This window comes from Megalobrama amblycephala, linkage group LG12, assembly GCF_018812025.1.
Source record: "Megalobrama amblycephala isolate DHTTF-2021 linkage group LG12, ASM1881202v1, whole genome shotgun sequence".
NCBI classification, from domain to species: Eukaryota; Metazoa; Chordata; class Actinopteri; order Cypriniformes; family Xenocyprididae; genus Megalobrama; species Megalobrama amblycephala.
In genome coordinates this window covers 9,170,638-9,192,805 of record NC_063055.1, presented here as the reverse complement: position 1 = coordinate 9,192,805, position 22,168 = coordinate 9,170,638, and the positions used below count along the sequence as shown (strand labels likewise).

Sequence of the window (22,168 nt, the reverse complement as noted above, 5' to 3'; positions counted from 1 at the left end):
TGAAAGCTCTCACTCTCCAGAAAGCCCTCACTCTTTATTTCACCAATCCGATACGTTTTAGTAACAAAATTATCAAAAGAATCATGAAGATAAAAATGACTCCTCTGAACAAGCCAATACATGAATCATATTCCTGCTCCGATCACTACTTCCTCGTGTAGCTGTATCAGCTTGTTCTTTAGGTTGTTTTCTTCCAAATGAGACTATTTTCACTTGTCTATGAGCATGTATGGCCGAACGACACTGTAATATGTCTCAGATGTGCAGATCTAAACATGCGATGCAGCCAAAAACGTTTATTACCCTTAGTATCAATGATCTTTGTTAGCGGCGATTGTTGATGACGCGCATTGCATCCTACCACCTTAAAGCTAGCTCTCGTAGCTCTCCATAGACATGTCGATCACTTTTCTAGCCCGTTCATAGGCTGAGATATGCGCTTGTAAAGCTGAGGAGGCGGGACCACTGAGCATGTCTTCCTGAGGACGTCCGGTTCAGCTAGAAAGCTAGTTGGAGAGTACTGACAGTGTTTTTCCCTGTATTATTGCGTTAAAAACTGGTTAGAGCACTTTGTCTTTGCACAATGGCTTCACAAAAGGTGTTTTTTGGTGTGAATTCGGTTTTGGAGGAGCTTGATCGTCTGAGTGATTGAATCTTTCAGCAACACTAGCTTTGACCTCATCTTCAGTAAGTAACGTTACACATAAGCGTTGTCTTTGTGCATTTCATATCGTGTGTTGCATGCATATTTGTATTGTTGCATGCATGTTTGTATTTTTTGCATGCATATTTGTATTGTTTCACGCCTTTGTGCATCGGTTGCATTTAGAAGTGCATTGCCTTGTGCGCTTTATACATTTCATGTTTACGCGAATTGCAGTTTACATATCTGTTTCTGTTTCGTGCATGTTTTAATAATTGCTTGCATTTATGCATTGGTTGTGCTCATTTATTTTTTATTTTTTTGCATGCACATGTATTTGTGTATCTGTTTTGTGGTTATGCTAATTGACTTTGTGTATGTTATGTGCTAGAGCCCGACCGATATGGATTTTTGGGGGCCGATGCCGATATTAACTCGAAAAGAGCCGATTTATAAGCCGATATTTTGATTTTGAAAATAAACTGGATATTAGACCCATTTCCTATAAACTACACTTACACAACATTCAATAGCAAAATATCTGCCTGTTCTATGTATGTGGGCTGTATAAACCATTTCCCAGAAGGGATTATGTTAAAAAAAGCCTTAGATTACAGTCTCAATGACTAAACAATTGCACATCAAAAGTATATATTTTTTAATGATCAAAAAACAGTCTGGTTTTAAACATTTAACAGTTTTACTTACTTCCAGTTGAAGCTGGTTTTAACAGTCTGTGTGTGTACTGTAAATAAATTATAATACTAAAGTTAAAGTAAAAGAGCTATACCAAACAAATTCAATATTCCACAAAACCATGTCAATGAATTGAAAATAAAATTAAAATAAGTTAAATGGGAAACACTGCAGATATATTTAGAATAAGTTAAACGCTAACGTTATAGTTTGACCTCTTATTAACGTTCGCGCTCTTCCACTGATAAACATGGTATTAGCTTTGTGGCTAATCTAATATAGCAATGCATTAGCGGCTGTAAGTGATGTTACAGAATATTTATAAGTGATAATGATAGGACCGTTAGCTAGAACTACCACACTGTTTTTATACAGTGTATGAACTAAATCTACAATCATTTCACATGACGAACGACAGACTCACCGTCAAAAGAGTACAACAATACTTTCTTCTGTAGTGGATTTCTGGCGCTGTTGTCAACTGGGGAGTTGCAGAGCTCCCTCTGGTGGGCAAACTATGCAACACTCATAACATGAGTGAAGCATGAGACTCTGTTTCTCATGTTTCATCGGCCGTTATAAACGCCGATGCCGATTTAAATGCAATTAGCTCATATCGGCCGATAATATCGGCCGGCCGATATATCGGTCGGGCTCTATTATGTGCATATGTGAATTGCATTTCTGTATATGTTATGTGTATATATTAATTACCTTTGTGCATATGTTTAATAATTTTAGCATGCATTTGTGCGTATGTATCATTATTTTAGCATGAGTTTCAGGATTTCAATGTGAATTTACAAATTTGTTTTGTTTTTCAGACTAGACTGATTGATGAAGGATGGATAGTAGCTAACAAGTCAACCAGGCACCTACAAGGAAGTGGTTTGGCCACCAGCACACCTCCCACCTCCATCTCTATCATAAAATTGTGAACAAATACAATAAAAAATACAAATTATTCCACTGATGTGTTAAAATGTAGGTGGTTTTCTGTAAAATGAGACCATTTTTATTCATTTACTCTAACATATATGAGTAGGGCACTCTTTTTAATTCAGGTATGCCCATTTTTTTCAGTACAAGTACACATGGAGGCGCCAGTGCCGCCTTTCAGTTAAATCTCAATCATTTTTGTTCAGAAGGAGATATTCTTTTTCCCCCTGTTTACTGCTACCCAGTGGAATAAAAATAAATATTCTGAAGGGACATCGATCAAACAGATCATAAATTACAGACTCTTAAATCAAATCTTGATTTGAAAAATAAATAAAAATCAGATTTTTTTCCTTTGTATATCATAAAATGGTGAATAAATACAATAAAATAAATGCAATATTCCACCACTGTGTTAAAACTATGAGGGTTTTCTTTAAAATGAGACCATTGTTATCCTTTTAGTCCAACGGATATGAGCAGGGCACTCTTTTTAATTCTGGTATGCCCAGTTCTTTTAGAAACTGGAGACCGTATAAGTTCACATGGAGGCACCAACACCTCCTTTCAGTTAAATCTCAATAACTTTTGTTCAGAAGGAGATATCAAGAAGATTATTTTTCCCCTATTTTCTGCCACCTAGTGGAATCAAAAGAAACTTTCTGCAGATACTCTCAAATAAAAACTTAATTGAAAAATAAATAAAAATCAGATTTTTTTATTTGTATTTATCATAAAATTGTGAATAGATACAATAAAATTAGAGGGTGTTCTGTAAAATGAGACCATTTTTATCCTTGTACTCCAATTTATATGGGTAAGGCACTCTTTTTAATTCAGGTATGTCCAATTCTTTCAGAAATCAAAAATGGAGACGGTAAAGGTATGCTTGGTGACACTAATACCTCCTTTCGGTAAAATCTTTATAACTTTTGTTTAGAAGAAGATATCAAGTAGATTTTTTTTCCCCTGTTTACTGTCAACTAGTGGAATGAAAAGAAACTGCAGGTTCATAGACCAAATAGATCTTACACTACAGACTCTCAAAATAAAACCTAATTGAAAAATTAATAAAAATCCAACTTTTTATTTGTGTTTATCATAAAATTGTGAATACATACTAAAAGATATAAGTAATATTCCACTACTGTTTTAAAATATAGAGGGTGTTCTGTAAAATGAGACCATTTTTATCCTTGTACTCCAATTTATATGGGTAAGGCACTCTTTTTAATTTGGGTATGTCCAATTCTTTCAGAAATCAAAAATAGAGACGGGAAAGGAACGCTTCGAGGCACCAATACCTCCTTTCAGTAAAATCTCAACTTTTGTTTAGAAAGAGATATCAAGAAGATTCTTTTTTTCCCCTGTTTACTGCCACCTAGTGGAATCAAAAGAAACTTTCTGCAGGTTCGTAGACTAAACCTATCCTAAATTACACATTTTTAATAAAAATAATAATAAAAAAATTATATAAAAATTTGACTTTTTATCTGTTTATATCATAAAATTATGAATAAATACAATATAATATATACAATATTCCACGACTGTGTTAAAATATAGAGGGTTTTCTGTAAAATGAGACCATTTTAATCAGTTTACTGCAATGTATGTGGCTAGGGTGCTCTTTTTAATTCAGATATGCCTAATCCTCTAAAAAAAAAAAAATGTTGCAGAGCTGAATATAACCCTCTACTGCACACATGTTGATGGCACATGAAAAAAAAAATATTCCACATCATTTTTTGGTTCATTTGGGAACATTTTATTGATTAAAAAAAAATATATATATTTCAAAATCAATTAAAACATTTTTTTTAAAAAAATTCAAGAAATCATTTAAGTAAAAAGGGAAAAACACTTGAAAGACATTGATATATTGAATTTGATACATGCATAGGTCTGTATCATGTAGTGTGCTATGCAATATAATGTACTTCAAGTGATAAGATTTCACTCTGTACGAAACTTCAAAAAGCAGTTCTTCTCTGCTGTGACATAGTGGTGTATGTCACAGTTTTTGCACATTACTTTGGATGTTCCTGCACACCCAGGAACCTTGCATCTTCCCTTCTTATAATACATTGTGGCCAATGAAAGGTACTCTCTAAAACATCCTCAAAAAGTACCCCTTATCGCACAACGTTGCCCTGAGGCAACAAAGAGAAAAACTGAATTTCTGAACATGCAAAATAAAAAAACTTCATAAAATCTGACAAAAGGCTTCTCTACACCTTCATACACACACATATTTTTTTATGTACAGTTCATGTCGCTTTAAATATGATTACTAAAGCAAATAATATTGCCTTCTCACACCATGTGCTCCTGTGACCATGTGTCAGAACAGGATGTCCCACCTCTTAATGGTGCTTGATATTGACTCCAACACCTTTCTCGACCTTTCTAATTGGTTGTAATCATTTAAAGAAAAATTTACTAAACATGGGGCTTAAAGTACACATGAAATCAAAATTGAACTTATTTTGTTAGCTCAAATTGCTAGTTTTGTAGTGAACAATTCATCCGTGCAAGTCAATCCACACAAAAAAATTGTTTGGCTTCAGAATAGTCGTTTGCAACTTCAGGTTCACAGGGACTTTATGAAAACTTTCCGTTGCCTAAAGGCAACGCTGTGCTGTAGAGGGATAACTGGTCAGATTAGCTCATTTGAATTTCTCTGTGGAACTTTACACATCTAACCAGCAATGTAACATTCTTTTGTTGGGAATGGAGTACTTGCAAAGTACGCGTTATGTTTACCGTAACCTAGCTGCTCACAATGTCCTAGTCGCCAGTGACACTCTGGTGAAAAATCACTGACTTTGGGCTTGCGAAGATTATCCCTGTGGATAAAGAATACTACCGTGTCACGCAGCCAGGAGAAAGCCCTATTTTCTGGTGACAATTTCATTAAGCTCCTGGGAATTCAGGCAGACAACACAATAACTGATTAGGGTAAACCTTTACAATACGAGTGCACTAATATGCATTCATTCGGTAACACTTCACTTAAAGCCATTATTTATAATGCATTATAAAAGTATTTTTAATGCTTTAATTATGCCTTGCAATGCACCTTATAATGCATTGTATGGTATCATGAATATAGTTGTAACCACAGTTATAATACTGTAACAAAGCGGGACTCAGGCAGGGATCCATTTGCGAGCTTTATTAAAAGTGAGAGTGGTCGTACAGGCAGGATCATACAGGAACAAACAGGAACAGCAAGGGACAGGCAGAATCGTGGTCAGAATACAGGCAGTAGATCAGGACAGGCAGATATCACTCACAGAACAGAATACCAGGAAAGGGTCAAAGGCAGTCAGTAAGGGGTCAGTAACGGGTAACAGACAGGCAGACAGGATAATAATGCTCGGAATTGTACACAGTGTGAAACAAGACTTCACAATGAGGTGGTGTGTGAGTGAGTGAGTCTTAAATAGTCCAGATAATAAGCTACAGCTGTATGTGGCAAATGATGATTGGTGTGGAGTGTGCATGTGACTGGCAGGGAGGATTATGGGAAGTGTAGTCCAGGAACTGACAGGAATCGTGACAAATACATTATTAAATGCATTAAATAATTATAATAATAATGCATTAAAAACATGACAAACAACCAATTTCAGATTTAACAAAGAATCTGCAAATATTATAATGCATTTTAACTTTAGTTATAATTACTTATGATGAGATTATAATGTACTTTTATTAATTTCTTTATAATGCATTATACATAAAGCCTTTAAAGTGTTACCATTAATTCTTATTCATATTAGACTATTTCACCCATAACCTTGAGCTAATGTATGACTCATGGTGTGCATGGTGTGACTCTGGTATGCTGATATTTACGTGCAGCTCAAATTACCCATTCCATGCCACATGTCTCACAGACCTCAAACATGGGTGGGGATGTCAAACCAATAACCATAGCAACACGTTACTTTATGAGTTAATAGTCATGTGTCTGTCACAGTTGTTAGGCAGGGAATGAAGCGCATGACGTTGGAATTCTTCAAAGAGATATTTAATATATTAATCAACACAAACAGGAGAATACCCTAGTGAAAAAAAGTATACTTTATTGTATTTTAAATATATTCCCTTTTTCTATAGTACACTGCAAATATACTAACAAAAAATTTACTATCATTAAATATATAAAAAGTATATTAGTATCATATTTTCACAATGAAACTTTTAACACAATTTAAAATAATTGTACTTTAGTATATTTTCTAAAAAATATATTTTAGAAAAATATACTTGAAGTGTAAGTTCAGTTTATTTTTTTAAAGTGTATTTATTTGCACTTTATAAAAATATATTTGAGGTATATTTTAACAGTGTGCTGAAAATGATCATTGTAACAATGCACTGAAAGTATATTTAAAAAATACATTATTTAATATCCTGAAGTTGTAGTGTATCTAATGTTAAATTTGAGTATATTTTTTAAGTTTACTTCTTCATCCTTGGAATTCATTATATTACTTGTGCTTATTTATTTCAGTGCATTACAAGCCCATTTAGTATATGCAGTGTAGCCTATACAATTTCCAAATATGTGTAAATGTTTATTAAGTTTACACTGGCAGAATCATTTTACAATCGTACACACAAATCTATATTAAACAACACACCAGCAGCACAAGTAATGCGAAAAAATATGTCGAGTGGTTAAACTTATCGGAATTCAAATGTCTCTTCAACTTGGTCTGTGACTTTGTTGCTCACTGCCTTCAGCCAATCAGAGCTGCTGACGTCACGGTCGTCGTCTGAATCCCCTCGCTCAGTCACTCAGGTGAAGTATAATGTCGCAATGTATAATTTATTTAATAAAACACTGAAAGCTCAATACATCGCTCAATCTTCTGACCAGTTCAATCAAGTGACATCACAGACTGACCGTGATGGCGACGACAACCGGCTAATCTAATGGCCTATGCAATCCTGAAAGAACCGGAGAAAAGTGCTGCTATTGGGAGGAGAGTTGTAGTCTACCAGTTAACAAACTTTATTTTCTTTTCTTTAACAAACGGAGAGCGATATTTCGGCTTGATATTTCCTTTTTGAGTTTGTGTGTGGTGGTTTATGGCACATGTTTGTATGCAGCACCAAAACATTCATATGATTGGTCAAATCGGCCCGTATTCTGTACGATATTAATTCATAAAGTGTTTTATGCTTGACTATGTACCGAAAACAATATCGACATGCCATTTTGATACAGTTCCCTGCTGCTATCCTCATTTACTGTTCAAAAATAGTATTGGTTCAATGTAGGATTTAGACAGACTATTGTAAACGTGAATAAAGAGTTGAACATGCTGTCTTATATCTTTGGTATATTCTGTCAACAGATGCTGTTCTTCACGAGTCTCTGCGGTCATCATTGTGCCATCAGACACAATGAGAAGCTCATCAGAACATGGAATATAATGTGTAATTTGTATTTGTGTATAGAGGGTCACCATGGTCCAATTTTTTTTTTTTCTTTAATGAAAAACTTGGTAAGTTTTGCTGAATCTAAGTTTAAATAAAAACTATTGGATTTGTCAATGAAATATGTCTCTTCATTAGTGATGTTGTTACATTTTATTTATTTTAATGGCCTTGAAAACAAATACAATCAACTTTGGGAAAATGTGTTAAACTGTATTTAAGCACAACTGTATTGTGTGAGATTATGTAATACAAAGTACAGTAGTCAACATTTGAAGTGGATCAAAAAAGTTAGGACAACTTTGATTAAAGGTTTTGATCCGCTTCAAATGTTGACTATATTATACAAAGTATAAGTAATAACAAAGTGTATTGTTATTGACTGCAAAGTGTGTAATGTTTAATATTTGGAATAAGCCAAAGGTACTGAGCATACAGTATATACTATTACCTGTAAAATAATATATTCAGTGTATATTGCTTGTGTTTTCTGAAGACACTCATAATTATTTTGTAATGTACTTAAATCACAAATAAAGTGTACTTATAACACAAAGTGTACTCATAACAGAAATAAAGTATACTTATAACACAAATAAAAGTATACTTATAACAGAAATAAAGTATACTTATAATACAATGTATATTATAACAAAAAAATATTCTTTTAACACAAAGTATACTTATAACACAAATTAAGTACACTTTAATATCACTAATCAAGCATGTAATTAGTCCCTACACAGACATATATTTAAAGTGTACTAAGTATACTTGAAGTTGTTCCAATTTAGCACACATAAGTATAAAGGGTTACTTCAGGATTTAGCATTAAGCTTTGTATTAGTAGAATACCACTAATATTTTCGAATTACCGTGCTTTCCCCCTTCATATCAGCCCGAGATGAGAGATTTATGCATTTTTATTCTGTAAAAAAGCCTCCGATGACGCAAAAATCATCATTTTGCGTCATCGGAGGCTTTTTTGGCCAGAGGCTTAAAACTACAGCCAGTAATAGCAGGTAGTTCCGCATTTTTTCACCACGCCCATACATGCGCGTTTGGGGTTACTCACGGACATAGATCAAAGATTTTAATCAAAAGTGGGTGTCAATTATATTTTTAAGCTTACAGTAATTAACATTATTTTGTTATAGTCTGCACTACATCAGTGGTTCATCTCGCAAATTTATCAGTCTCTGCAGTCATCTCAACCAATACAGCAACAGGCTTTTGTGGTAACGTTAGCATAAATAGATAAATAGACTAACTCAGTTTTACAGAACAGTGGCTTTACTTTGATAACAGTCAACTTATATGCAACTTAGCCTATATGTAATTGTCTATCTAACGTTACTTTGCTAAGTTTGCAGTTTTACTGCTACCTACAACACTACATATAGGCTACTGTGTTATCAGAAATAGAGGCAGCGAGTCTTACCTCTAGGCCAGAGATGCCCAAACTAGGGCCCGCGGGCCAAAGTTGGCCCGTGGTAACCTTTGATTTGGCCCACCTTACCGTCAGAGGAGAGAGAGAGAGAGAGAGAGAGAGAGAGAGAGAGGGTGATACCTTCGACACAGATTGTCATTTCTAATTTGACATAACAATTTTGTTTGTTTTATTGTTGAACTACAACAGAGTAAACTGAAATTAAATGTTTAAATTAAATGTAAATTAATAAAAAAAAATATTGTAAATGCGCAATTCAAGGTGCAGCACTGTGTGCTTTGCAACACATGACGTCAATTAACGTCAACAAATTAAACGCAATAATGGAGAAATCAAGGCAGTGGAACACAGACAAGAGAAATTTTAAAAAAGCTTGGCAAGATGAGTTTTTATCAAAGTCCCTTTAAGACAAGTCATTTCACTCAGCGGCCATATTTGAAACGCCTCTCGGGCATCCTGGGCATCATGCAATCTCTTTGAATGGGGAAACATCAAATTCTCCAAAACTGTTCGCCAACCTTACGATAAAATTTCATATTTGAAATCACCAATGAAATCTAACAACAACCGGCTCATAAATTTAGTTTCTAAACGCTCGAATCATGACAAAAAAACAATTTTTCAGGCTGGATTAAGCTAATGCGCATGCGCAGACCTAAATGCGCGTCTCTTCGGAGGCGCGCGTCTGACTGTTTCTATAGAAACCGGTGATTCTAACGGCCGCTGAAGTGATGCGATGACTTTACCAGTCGGCGATTGGCTCTTATTTAGAAGGCGGGACTTATTCCGCCATATTGCGCGTTACACTTTCTCCCATTCAAAACAATATGAGTGACTATGAGTGTCTTGTGTTATTCTATAGTCTTTGTTTTTATTCACAGAAGTCAAATCAAAGGCAGTGTGTCTAGTTTGCAAACAGTCTGTTGCTGTTTTAAAAGAGTACAATATCCGTCATTACGAAAAAAAAAACATTCTCAGCTTTCTACAGCTGCGAGGCGCGAAAACAGAAGGCTAACGAGCTGCTTGCTGGACTTCGATCTGAACAGAGCGCGCTGCTACGTCCTTCATCAGCACAAGAAAGCGCCACACGGGCCAGTTATCAGATTTCCGCTCTAATTGCTAAAAGTGGAAGAGCCTTCCCTACTGGAGAGTTCGTCAAGGCATGTCTTGCAGTGGCTTTGAGGACTTAAGACACAGCACTGCTGACTTTGAGTTGTTTGCTCAACACTTCACCATCAGTGTGGATGCAGTCAACTTCGGTAAAAGCTTGGCAAACTACGTCACTGCGCATTGCGTTCTGGGTAGTCGCCGCCATGTTTTAGGTCACGCTCAGGAGCGTACAATGACAACAAATACAAATCACCAGATGAGAAAACGACTATTTACGTTAATTTTTTTGAGAGCTGCGTGCACTTGCTTAGAATAAATGGACTAATATTTGAATCTCTTGTGTTGATTCGATCGCCCAGTCGTGTGGCCAGGACATGATACACACACATAGAAATCACACTGACGCCTTCTATCGGACCACACACAGGACCAAAGTGATTTCTCTATTGCAGTTTTGAATAACTAAACGGCATAGGGCTGCACGATTAATCGCATGCTATTCTCACGCGCATTTCGTCAGTAAAGCCGGTTCCCTGATTACCGCTAAATCGCCATCACCTGCTTTCAAATGAAGCGGCATTTAATAGACAGAGCCGTAGGTCACTGAAAAGCCACGCAATATCGCGTTCATATCGCAGATGAATCGCCTGCGATAATGAACGCGATATTGCGTGGCTTGTCCGTGAACTACGGCTCCGTCTATTAAAAGGCGCTCCGTTTAAAAACAGGTGATGGCGATTTAGCGGTAATCAGGGAACCGGCTTTACTGACGAAATGCGCGTGAGAATAGCATGCGATTAATCGTGCAGCCCTAAAACGGCACCGATATATCTGCCAGATAAAATAATAAACACAATAGATTGATCTCAGCCAGCATATGATATTTATGATGATAGCCCTGATTTCTTCATGTTAAGCATTAAGGGATAACATAAGAGCACGACCCTCTGTAATGCAGCTCTGAAATTAATTATATTGTGGAGTCGCTACACCAAGTAAGTTTTACTGGACCTAAATAGAATAAATACATAATTTCTTACCGAGACAAGCTGAACAATGAATCAGAGGTATTGCTTTATGAACACGGAGAGTGATCGCAATGACACAAATGACAGTTCTAAACGTGTTTACGTACATTATTAATGGTGTGAGTACATATTCAAGTGGATCAGAAGTTATTAATCTGTAATAAATACAAATGACAAAGCCACATTTTGTTCAAGTTTATTTTCATTGAGTTTCACTTTCACCATTGTGTCGTTTCTAAGCTGGAAGGCAGAAAATGAGTAACGCATAATGTGAAAATGCATAACGTGGCTTAATTTACTAAAACAGTGTTATTAACAAACTAAACTTAGTATGCTTTATTAGTTTGGTGTTAACTATGTACAGAAAAGCAGATAAGCCCAGAATATGAACGCAACACATTTAACACATACGCATTTTCCTCCCATAAAGAAAACGCTTAATGGACAGTGACTTAACGTGTAATAAGACGCATTTTGTTCATATTCTGGGCTCATCTGCTTTGCTGTACATAGTTTCTATGGGATTAAAGCGTTTAACGTGAAATTAAACGCGTTGCGTTCAAATTCTGGGCTATTAGTATGATGTTTACTTACATTACGCCACATTAAGCGTTTTAGAATGTCCCGAAAATGGGACAAAATGGCGCTTCATTTCACATTCGTTTTCCACGCTGGTCAGTATATGCAGATAGTTCATAACACAGCCAGCGTTCGCCATTCTAATATGTTTTTAACTGTACAATATAAATTTTAACATCTTCCTCCACTATTTCCCAGTCTCTACTGTACTGACGGTGACCTAAAGTCCCAGAATGCAATGCATCGCTGACGTCACGTTCCCAGACTCTATTCGCACATTCGGCCATCCGTATTCAATAGCTTTGTTAATCACACAACATTGGACATTCAGTGGACATTCACAAGTAAATATGCCATTAAAACAATACTTGCCTATTTTGATCGACTGTGAAAAATGATGTAAGTTGACAATCGTTGGTTTTCAATATCATGTCGCTGCTTAAAATTCGCAAACATTAATTTATTGCACATTTATTGGAAAATCTGAATTTATTAGAAGTCCGAATGTGCGAATATAAAACCAACTTTACCGAAGTATGCAGTCAGAGGCGATCTTCAGATGGAACTAATTGAGCTTCAGTGTGATTCAGAACTGAAACACAAGTTCATATCCCTTCCCTTGACAGACTTCTACAAATGTGTCCCAGCTAACAGGTACCCAAAGATGTGTAAGCAGGCACAAATGATGCTGTCTCTGTTTGGCAGTACCTACCTCTGCGAGCAGACTTTCAGTCTGATGATATTGAACAAGAGTAAACTAAGAAGCCAAATAACTGACTCTCACCTACATAATATATTGTCTTTGTCTGTAAGTCAGCTACAGCCCAATCTTGAAAAACTTCTGAAAAATAAGGACCAGCTTCATATCTCTCATTAGGTCACTGACATTGCAACCACATGGTTTTATTATTGATTGTGTATTTGGCATTGAACTGTATTGTACATTGAACACTTGGGGATTGTTGCCCATTTAATTGTTCATTAAAATGCAACACTTTACAAATAAAACTGCATTAGTTCATCAGATTAAAGTTGTTTTATATTTATTTTAAATATTATGAAATAAATAAACCCATAGCAACTTTAATGTAATATAGTTTGATTTATGATGCAAAATTTTCTTTTGGCCCACGGCTCTCAATCAAGTTTGATTTTTGGCCCTTCATAGGAAAAAGTTTGGGCACCCCTGCTCTAGGCGAATACGCTTAGTACCAGATGCCCAGGCTGTTCGTCCTCTGGGAAAGTGAATATCGATGGTATCGCAATGTCCTTCAGAATGGTTCTCTTCATTGCAAGGATATTTGGTTCGTAGTCCTCGTGCTTGAAATGGAGACTACATATTCTGCGGTTTTTTAGGTTTTCTATAACGGTGTCATCTCCAAACTTCGGGTGTTTGATGGCCCGCAGCCACTGTTTACATCGATCCAAATCTTTAACTTAATCCGAAAATGATGGAAACTTACTTGTCCTTTCCTGGTTTTGGGTGTACATCCAGGTACAAAGCAATTTAGCACCATTTCGCTGTAAATGTATGAACTAACTCACGATTTATAGAATTAATATGTAACAAAGCAAGCCTACCCTAGTGAAAAAAAAAGTATACTAAGTATACTTGCAGCAAGACTAATTATTAGTATATTTCAAGTGTGTTAATGATTAGTTCATTTAAAGTGTGCTATTTTGAAACAACTAATTTTGTACTAAGTATATTTAAGTTGAAATTAAGTAGTATTAAAATACAACTTTAAGTATATTTAGTATACTTATGTGTACTAAATTGGAACAACTTCAAGTATACTTAGTACACTTTAAGTATATGTCTGTGTAGGGACTACTTACATGCTTGATTAGTGATATTAAAGTGTACTTAATTTGTGTTATAAGTATACTTTATTTCTGTTAAAAGTATAATTTTTTGTTATAATATACGTTGTATTATAAGTATACTTTATTTCTGTTATAAGTATACTTTTATTTGTGTTATAAGTATACTTTATTTGTGTTATGAGTACACTTTGTGTTATAAGTACACTTTATTTGTGATTTAAGTACATTACAAAATAATTACGAGTGTCTTCAGAAAACACAAGCAATATACACTGAATATATTATTTTACAGGTAATAGTACTGTATGCTCAGTACCTTTGGCTTATTCCAAATATTAAACATTACACACTTTGCAGTCAATAACAATACACTTTGTTATTACTTATACTTTGTATAATATAGTCAACATTTGAAGCGGATCAAAACCTTTAATCAAAGGTGTCCTAACTTTTTTGATCCACTTCAAATGTTGACTACTGTACTTTGAATTACATAATCTCACACAATACAGTTGTGCTACTATTTAAATACAATTTAACACATTTTCCCAAAGTTGAATGCATTTGTTTTCAAGGCCATTAAAACAAATAAAATGTAAGAACATCACTAATGAAGAGACATATTTCATTGACAAATCCAATAGTTTTTATTTAAACTTAGATTCAGCAAAACTTACCATGTTTTTCATTAAAGAACCCTAACCCTAACCCTCTATACACAAATACAAATTACACATTATATTCCATTTTCTGATGAGCTTCTCATTGTGTCTAATGGTGCGTTCAAGTCATGTCGGAAAGATCGTATTTACGAGCAGAACCGACATGAACGCCACCACAATGTCGTAAATACCAGTGGGAAGATCGTAATTTTCTTTAAGCTCCGATCTATACGAGTTGGGGGCGTGTCAGTCAGAAACATAGCGAAATACCACAATACTTGCAGGTATTTAGCAGTGACATTGTCAGACTTTTCTATTTACAACGAAGTAAGCTGATTCCAAGCAAAAATACGATAGCATCACAATATAAAAATGTAATATGTAACAATAAATTTTACAATGGCTTCATAAATTAATTAAAAACATAAAAAAGCAACATACAACTAATGCACATTCTTTGCTCTACATTTTCTAGAAGCAGAAGTGTTGTTATTTTGTGTAATTAATTTAGAGAAGGCACACCGCCATCTTACTCCGACGAAAGTGACTTGAACGCACCTACTGTTGTACACACGACTTCCCACCTCGTACATACGAACTTCCCAGGAAGACTTGAACGCACCATAATGGCACAATGATGACCGCAGAGACTCGTGAAGAACAGCATCTGTTGACAGAATATACCAAAGATATAAGACAGCATGTTCAACTCTTTATTCACGTTTACAATAGTCTGTCTAAATCCTACATTGAACCAATACTATTTTTGAACAGTAAATGAGGATTAGCAGCAGGGAACTGTATCAGAATGGCATGTCGATATTGTTTTCGGTACATAGTCAAGCATAAAACACTTTATGAATTAATATCGTACAGAATACGGGCCGATTTGACCAATCATATGAATGTTTTGGTGCTGCATACAAACATGTGCCATAAACCACCACACACAAACTCAAAAAGGAAATATCAAGCCGAAATATCGCTCTCCGTTTGTTAAAGAAAAGAAAATAAAGTTTGTTAACTGGTAGACTACAACTCACCTCCCAATAGCAGCACTTTTCTCCGGTTCTTTCAGGATCGCGTAGACCATTAGATTAGCCGGTTGTCGTCGCCATCACGGTCAGTCTGTGATGTCACTTGATTGAACTGGTCAGAATCCCCAAGATTGAGCGATGTATTGAGCTTTCAGTGTTTTATTAAATAAATTATACATTGCGACAATATACTTCACCTGAGTGACTGAACGAGGGGATTCAGACGACGACCGTGACGTCAGCAGCTCTGATTGGCTGAAGGCAGTGAGCAACAAAATCTGGGGCGCGTTTCCCGAAGCGAACTATGGTCGCAAATTCCGTCGTTGCCATTAGAGTTCAATGGGACTTACGACCATGGTTCACCAACGATGCTTTCGGGAAACGCACCCCTGATTGGTCACAGACCAAGTTGAAGAGAAATTTGAATTCCGATAAGTTTAACCACTCGACATATTTTTTCGCATTACTTGTGCTGCTGGTGTGTTGTTTAATATAGATTTGTGTGTACGATTGTAAAATTATTCTGCCACTGTAAACTTAATAAACATTTACACATATTTGTAAATTGCATAGGCTACACTGCATATACTAAATGGGCTTGTAATGCATTCATACTGAAATAAATAAGCACAAGTAATATAATGAATTCCAAGGATGAAGAAGTAAACTTAAAAAATATACTCAAATTTAACATTAGATACACTACAACTTCAGGATAATAAATAATGTATTTTTTAAATATACTTTCAGTGCATTGTTACAATGATCATTTTCAGCACACTGTTAAAATATACCTCAAATATATTTTTATAAAGTGCAAATAAATACACTTTTAAAAAATAAACTGAACTTACACTTCAAGTATATTTTTCTAAAATATATTTTTTAGAAAATATACTAAAGTACAATTATTTTAAAGTGTGTTAAAAGTTGCATTGTGAAAATATGATACTAATATACTTTTTATATATTTAATGATAGTACATTTTTTGTTAGTATATTTGTAGTGTACTATAGAAAAAGGGAATATATTTAAAATACAATAAAGTATACTTTTTTTCACTAGGGTAGTTGTTTGAATTTTCCTGGTAATGCCGCCTGTAACCGATAGGCGTGGTTTGGGCGTGGCCTCGCAAGGGCAGCAAAACAAGTGCATTCTGGGAGTTGTTGTCTTTCATCCACATTAGTCAAAAATACATTTTCTGCCTTTTCTCAGTCTAGAAAGCGCCAAATTCAAAAATAATTTCACATTTCTACTACATAAATGACCAATTTTAAATACACATTCATCTTTCCAGGGGTGAAGTACCCCTTTAATTTCAACTTAAATATACTTAGTACAAAATTAGTTGTTTCAAAATAGCACACTTTAAATGAACTAATCATTAACACACTTGAAATATACTAATAATTAGTCTTGCTGCAAGTATACTTAGTATACTTTTTTTTTCACTAGGGTAACTTGGAGGAAAACACAACCAAAACACCATAAATATAACATCAACGCAAGACAAGGAACAGATTGAAACTAACAGAGGAGCTAACGAGACAAATTAACAAGAAACACCTGAACTAAATCCTCAAATCAATCAGAAACCATGGTGACAAACACGCAGGGGACAGAGGGTGACTGAACTAATTAACAACCCATATGAAAAAAATCTGTATGTTTCATATGCAGCAACCATATATCTTCCTTACTCAAATCAGACAGAATTACCTTATGTGTTTCATATAAGTCCAATACATGTCATATACAAAATCAGACCGATTATGGCCACTTTCATACTAAAAAGCACACAACTTATATGGGATTTTTTTAGGTCATATACCAATACTGTAAAATTCTTATATGAGTTTTACATGACAACAGTATGTAATGGTATATGATTTTAGTAGAAAATGTTTATGAATATCAGTAAATTTCCTATACAAATCATTTAAAATTCTTGATTGGATCTTATGCGAGTCATATTATTTAAATTTTGCATCATTTGCTCATATGAATTTTATACAGATTTTATGTTTTTAATAGGTAAATTGTGTGCCTGTTCTTCAAGCTTTATATGTTTCCACCTAATTCCTCATATCTCTACATATAATTATCTTATATGATAATTATATGTAGACTCACTTTTCATTACCCGATCAGTTCCTTTCCACTACATGTAAAATAAAATACTGCATAAGTGTATGTGAGAGTAACATTTATGAAATTGTATTTTATATTCCATTAAGTTTTTACTATGTCTGCTTGAGGAAAAAATAAAAAAATATCCCCATGGACATCCTCATAATCCACTCTTAGATGACCCTATTGTCACACTTCAGTTCCTACCATCTGGTTATTTTTACCCTTTACAGACATATCAACCGTACGGTCACACATAGTTTTGGAAAGTCATGGCAAACAGGTGTTTCTGTATTTCTCTTATATTGGAAGAGGACTTGTAAATTGCATGGAAGCAACACAATTTACATTGCAATGCCAAAAATGGCAGATATAGCATGTCTGGATTGCATTCATATAGAACAGGGATGGGCAAACTCGGTCCTGGAGGGCCACTGCCCTGCAGAGTTTAGCTCCAACCCTAATCAAACACACCTGAACCAGCTAATCAATGCCTTCAGGATTAGAAAACTACAGGCAGGTGAGTTTTATCAGGGTTGGAGAGCTAAACTATGCAGGGCAGTGGCCCTCCAGAGTTTGCCCACCCCTGATATAGAACATATTTTTATATTAGTGGCAAACTAAATTCTTCTTCAATTGTAGTACTTTGACAGAGATTTTGCAAGTTTTTAGAGAAAACTGATGAAGACTATTATGGCAACAGCAATAGTGTCCATTTTGCAAATATTGGTAATTCATTTCACAATGTGTGAAATCAAGCAAGTGTAGGTAGTATTTGCATTCACACTCCTACATATGGTATGATTTGTTTCACACTGCAAGCTTCAGCAGAGCATTAGAGAGTGCTTATAAAGTAACACATGTATAAAAGCACTCTGAAATGGTTGGTTGTACCTGTCAAACAAACCAAAAAATTAGAAAAACTCTGGTTTGAACATTCAGGAGCTCAAGTAAAATGACTAAAAATAGAATTTATGGACGATAAATAGACTTAGATATTTTACAAAACTTACAGTATTCCTGTTGTGAAAAATGCTTTAAATTTCCATATTACCTGAATTTACTGAAATTTGCTGAATTTATTGAAATGGTTATGAATTAAATTAACTGAAAATGGTCTGGATATTATATTGACTACCACAAGACAATATGTAATGTATAAATGTTTTTTTTTTTTTTTTTTTAAATAAGCTTAATTTCATGTGAACCCTGATAATTACAGAAGGTATCTAAGACATACTAACACTGTTACAGGTATGTTTATTATTCAGAAAAGCCCATAAAATAGTACTGCAAATGTAAAAAATGTGGTAAAAAAGATTTACCATAAACTGACATCTCAACCGTACGGTAGGGTTTTATATCTTTTAGATAAAAACATAAATTTTGACAAAAAACAGCTTGAGGTCATTTTTTATATCTTCAATAATAAGAATTTTAAGAAAAAAAATTTTTCATTGGCTCCATCTAGGGGTGAAAGTTAAAGGGTTAAAGTACACATGAAATCAAAATTGAACTTATTTATTTTGTTAGCTCAAATTGCTAGTTTTGTAGTGAACAATTCATCCGTGCAAGTCAATCCACACAAAAAAATTGTTTGGCTTCATAATATTTAATCAAAATCTGAAAATGCTCCTCCCCTGTGCAACTAATGACATCAGTTTGACGGTTTGGGTTGAAATCGCTTAAACCACTCCCCTCCGACCGTTAGTCTGCTATGAGTGAGAGATGGAGAGGAGGAGCGCTAAAATAAAACTCTGCCCTCTATTCAATATTCCGTTTCACTTTGAAATGCGTCACGTCACAACACTGGAGAAAACTCGTTTGCAACTTCCGGTTCACGGGGACTTTAAGAAAACTTTCCATTGCCTGAGGGCAACGCTGTGCTGTAGAGGGATAACGTAACTGGTCATATTAGCTCATTTGAATTTCTCTGTGGAACTTTACACATCTAACCAGCAATGTAACATTCTTTTGTAGGGAATGGAGTACTTGCAAAGTATGCGTTATGTTCACCATGACCTAGCTGCTCACAATGTCCTAGTCGCCAGTGACACTCGTGAATAGTACAGTGTCAAGCAGCCAGGAGAAAGCCCTATTTTCTGGTGACAATTTCATTAAGCTCCTGGGAATTCAGGCAGACAACACAATGACTGATTAGGGTAAACCTTTACAATACGAGTGCACTAATATGCATTCATTCGGTAACACTTCACTTAAAGCCATTATTTATAATGCATTATAAAAGTATTATTCAAGATTCAAAGATTCAAAGTGTTTATTGTCATATGCACAGACAGAAAGCATGTTTCCCTGCACAGTGAAATTCTTACTTTGCCGTCCACAATAAATGCCGTATAGTAAAATAAAGTAAATTTAAAAAATAATAATAATAAAAAGATGAGCAATCAAAAGTAAGTGCAATTCTGCATAAAAGCATAAAAAGTGAGGTAGTGCAGTTCTAAAAATAATAAATGTGCAAAAAACAAAAGTATAAATCAATATAAACAATTATGTCCATGTAAACAGTAATGTCCATGATTGCAAACTCCTATCAGCTGTTTAGGAGTCTGATAGCAGAGGGGAGGTGTGGCGAGGGGGGCGTATGCCGAACGTATGCCGAACCTGGAGTGAAGCCCTTTGTGGATTGTTTATTTTCGTTGTTGTGCGTTGCACAGACTTTCTGTTGAACCGTTTCTATATTCAATAAAGACTCAGTCAGCAGTTGTTCGCCATCCCTGACCTCTTCCTTCCCCCACTACGAACTTAAGTCCACTACAGGAGGGAAAAAAAAAAAAAAAGAGAGTTCTTCAGTCTTGAAGTCCTGCATTTCACACTCCTGTACCTCCGCCCTGAGGGTAGGAGTGTGAACAGTCCGTGCTGGGGGTGGGAGGGGTCTTTGAGGATGGAAGCAGCTCTCCTGTGTACTCTACGGTGGTAGATGCTCTGCAGAGAGAGCAGTGGAGTCCTGATGATCTTCTGCACAGTCTTTACCACTCTCTGCGGGCGTTTGTGGTCCATGACAGTAGTGTTGCCGTACCACGCAGTGATGCAGTTGGTCAGGACACTCTCAATGACGCAGCTGTAGAAGTTGCTGAGGATCTTGGGTGACATGCCAAACTTCCTCAGCCTCCTGAGAAAATACAGCCGCTGTTAGGCCTTTTTGACCAGCTGCGTGATGTGAGGTGTCCAAGTAAATTCCTCACTGATGTGGACACCCAGGTATTTAAAGTTACTCACCCTCTCCACTTCAAGCTCCCAGATGAATAGTGGCTGATGCGTTCTCCTCTCCTTTCTCATGTCCACTATAGTGTAGTCATTCAGACAGGTAGGTGGGCTCTTCTTAGGCAGGGGGACAATGGTCGTGGTCTTGAAGCAAGAAGGAATGGTGCACTGGCTGAGAGAGAGGTTGAAGATGGAGGTAAGAACATCAGCCAGCTTGTTGACACATGCTCTGAGGGCCCACCCAGGAATGTTGTCTGGTCCTGCTGCTTTGTGGGGGTTGATCTTCCTCAGGGCTTTGTGTACCTGGCCTATTAAGACGGTTGGTGGGGGGAGGGGGGTTGGGTGGTCCAGGTGTGTGTGAGCCTCCTGTCTGCAACGTAGCTGGAGGCATCAAAGCGGGTGTAGAATGTGTTAAGGTCGTCCGACAGGCTGTCTGTTGAAGTGATGTTGTTGATAGAGGTCCTGTAGTCTGTGATGTGCTGCAGGCCTTGCCACATCCGCCCCGAGTCAGCAGTAGAATAGAAGCTGTCCAGCTTCTCTCTATACTGCCTCTTGGCCGCTGTAATGGCTTTTCTCAGTCCATACTTCGCAGCTTTGTACTTGCCTGATCTGAATGCAACAGAGCGAACATGTAGCATGTGACGTACCTGACTGTTTATCCAGGGCTTCCGGTTGGGAAACTTCCTGATTTGTATGGTGGGCACGATGTTGTCGACACAAGTGCTGATGTACCCAGTCACATACTCAGCATAATCCTGTACGCTGACGGAAGAGTCCTCCAGAGTGGCTGCAGCTTTAAAGGTCCCGTTTTTCGTGGTTTTTTGAAGCTTTGATTGTGTTTATAGTGTGCAATATAACATGTGTTCATGTTTCGCGTGTAAAAAAACACAGTATTTTTCACATAATTTACTTATCTGTATACCGCCGTTTCCGATGTCATAAAAACGGGCTGATGACTTCCTTGTTCTATGAAGTTCCTCCTTCAGAAATACGTAACGAGTTCTGATTGTGCCAGCGGTTCCTGTGTTGTGATTCAACAGCAGCTTAGCGCTCCTTGCCCGGAAAGGTCACGCCTCTTACCATAACGTGGAGATGCACGCGCTCAGTGTTATTGTAAACATGTCTTTAATTTTACCCTATCAATTTGAGCCGGAATCAGACCCGGTGATTGGACTGTGGGATGAAAATAACAGCGTTTCGACGACATGGCGACAAACACACTCTACAAACGCAACTCTTGTGTATTCCTGTGGGCGGAGGTTAGTCAAAAAACTGTTTTAGTGACGTCATTAAAGAAGGAAGTAGAGGGATGTAGTCCAAACTGGCCGTTCGATGTAGGCGACTTCTGTTAAATAAAATATCTCGCTTGGCATTGAACTTTGAG

General features: G+C 36.2%; 1 long non-coding RNA gene across 1 annotated transcript; it reads right to left on the bottom strand.

The window, feature by feature from the left end:
* Positions 1-19,819: 19,819 nt before the first annotated feature.
* LOC125280112 lies at positions 19,820-21,688 on the bottom strand. The gene is made up of 2 exons (XR_007187534.1): positions 20,800-21,688; positions 19,820-20,692 (listed from the first exon to the last, which is right to left on the bottom strand). It is a non-coding gene; the product is annotated as an uncharacterized LOC125280112 (long non-coding RNA).
* Between the last annotated feature and the right edge of the window lie 480 nt (positions 21,689-22,168).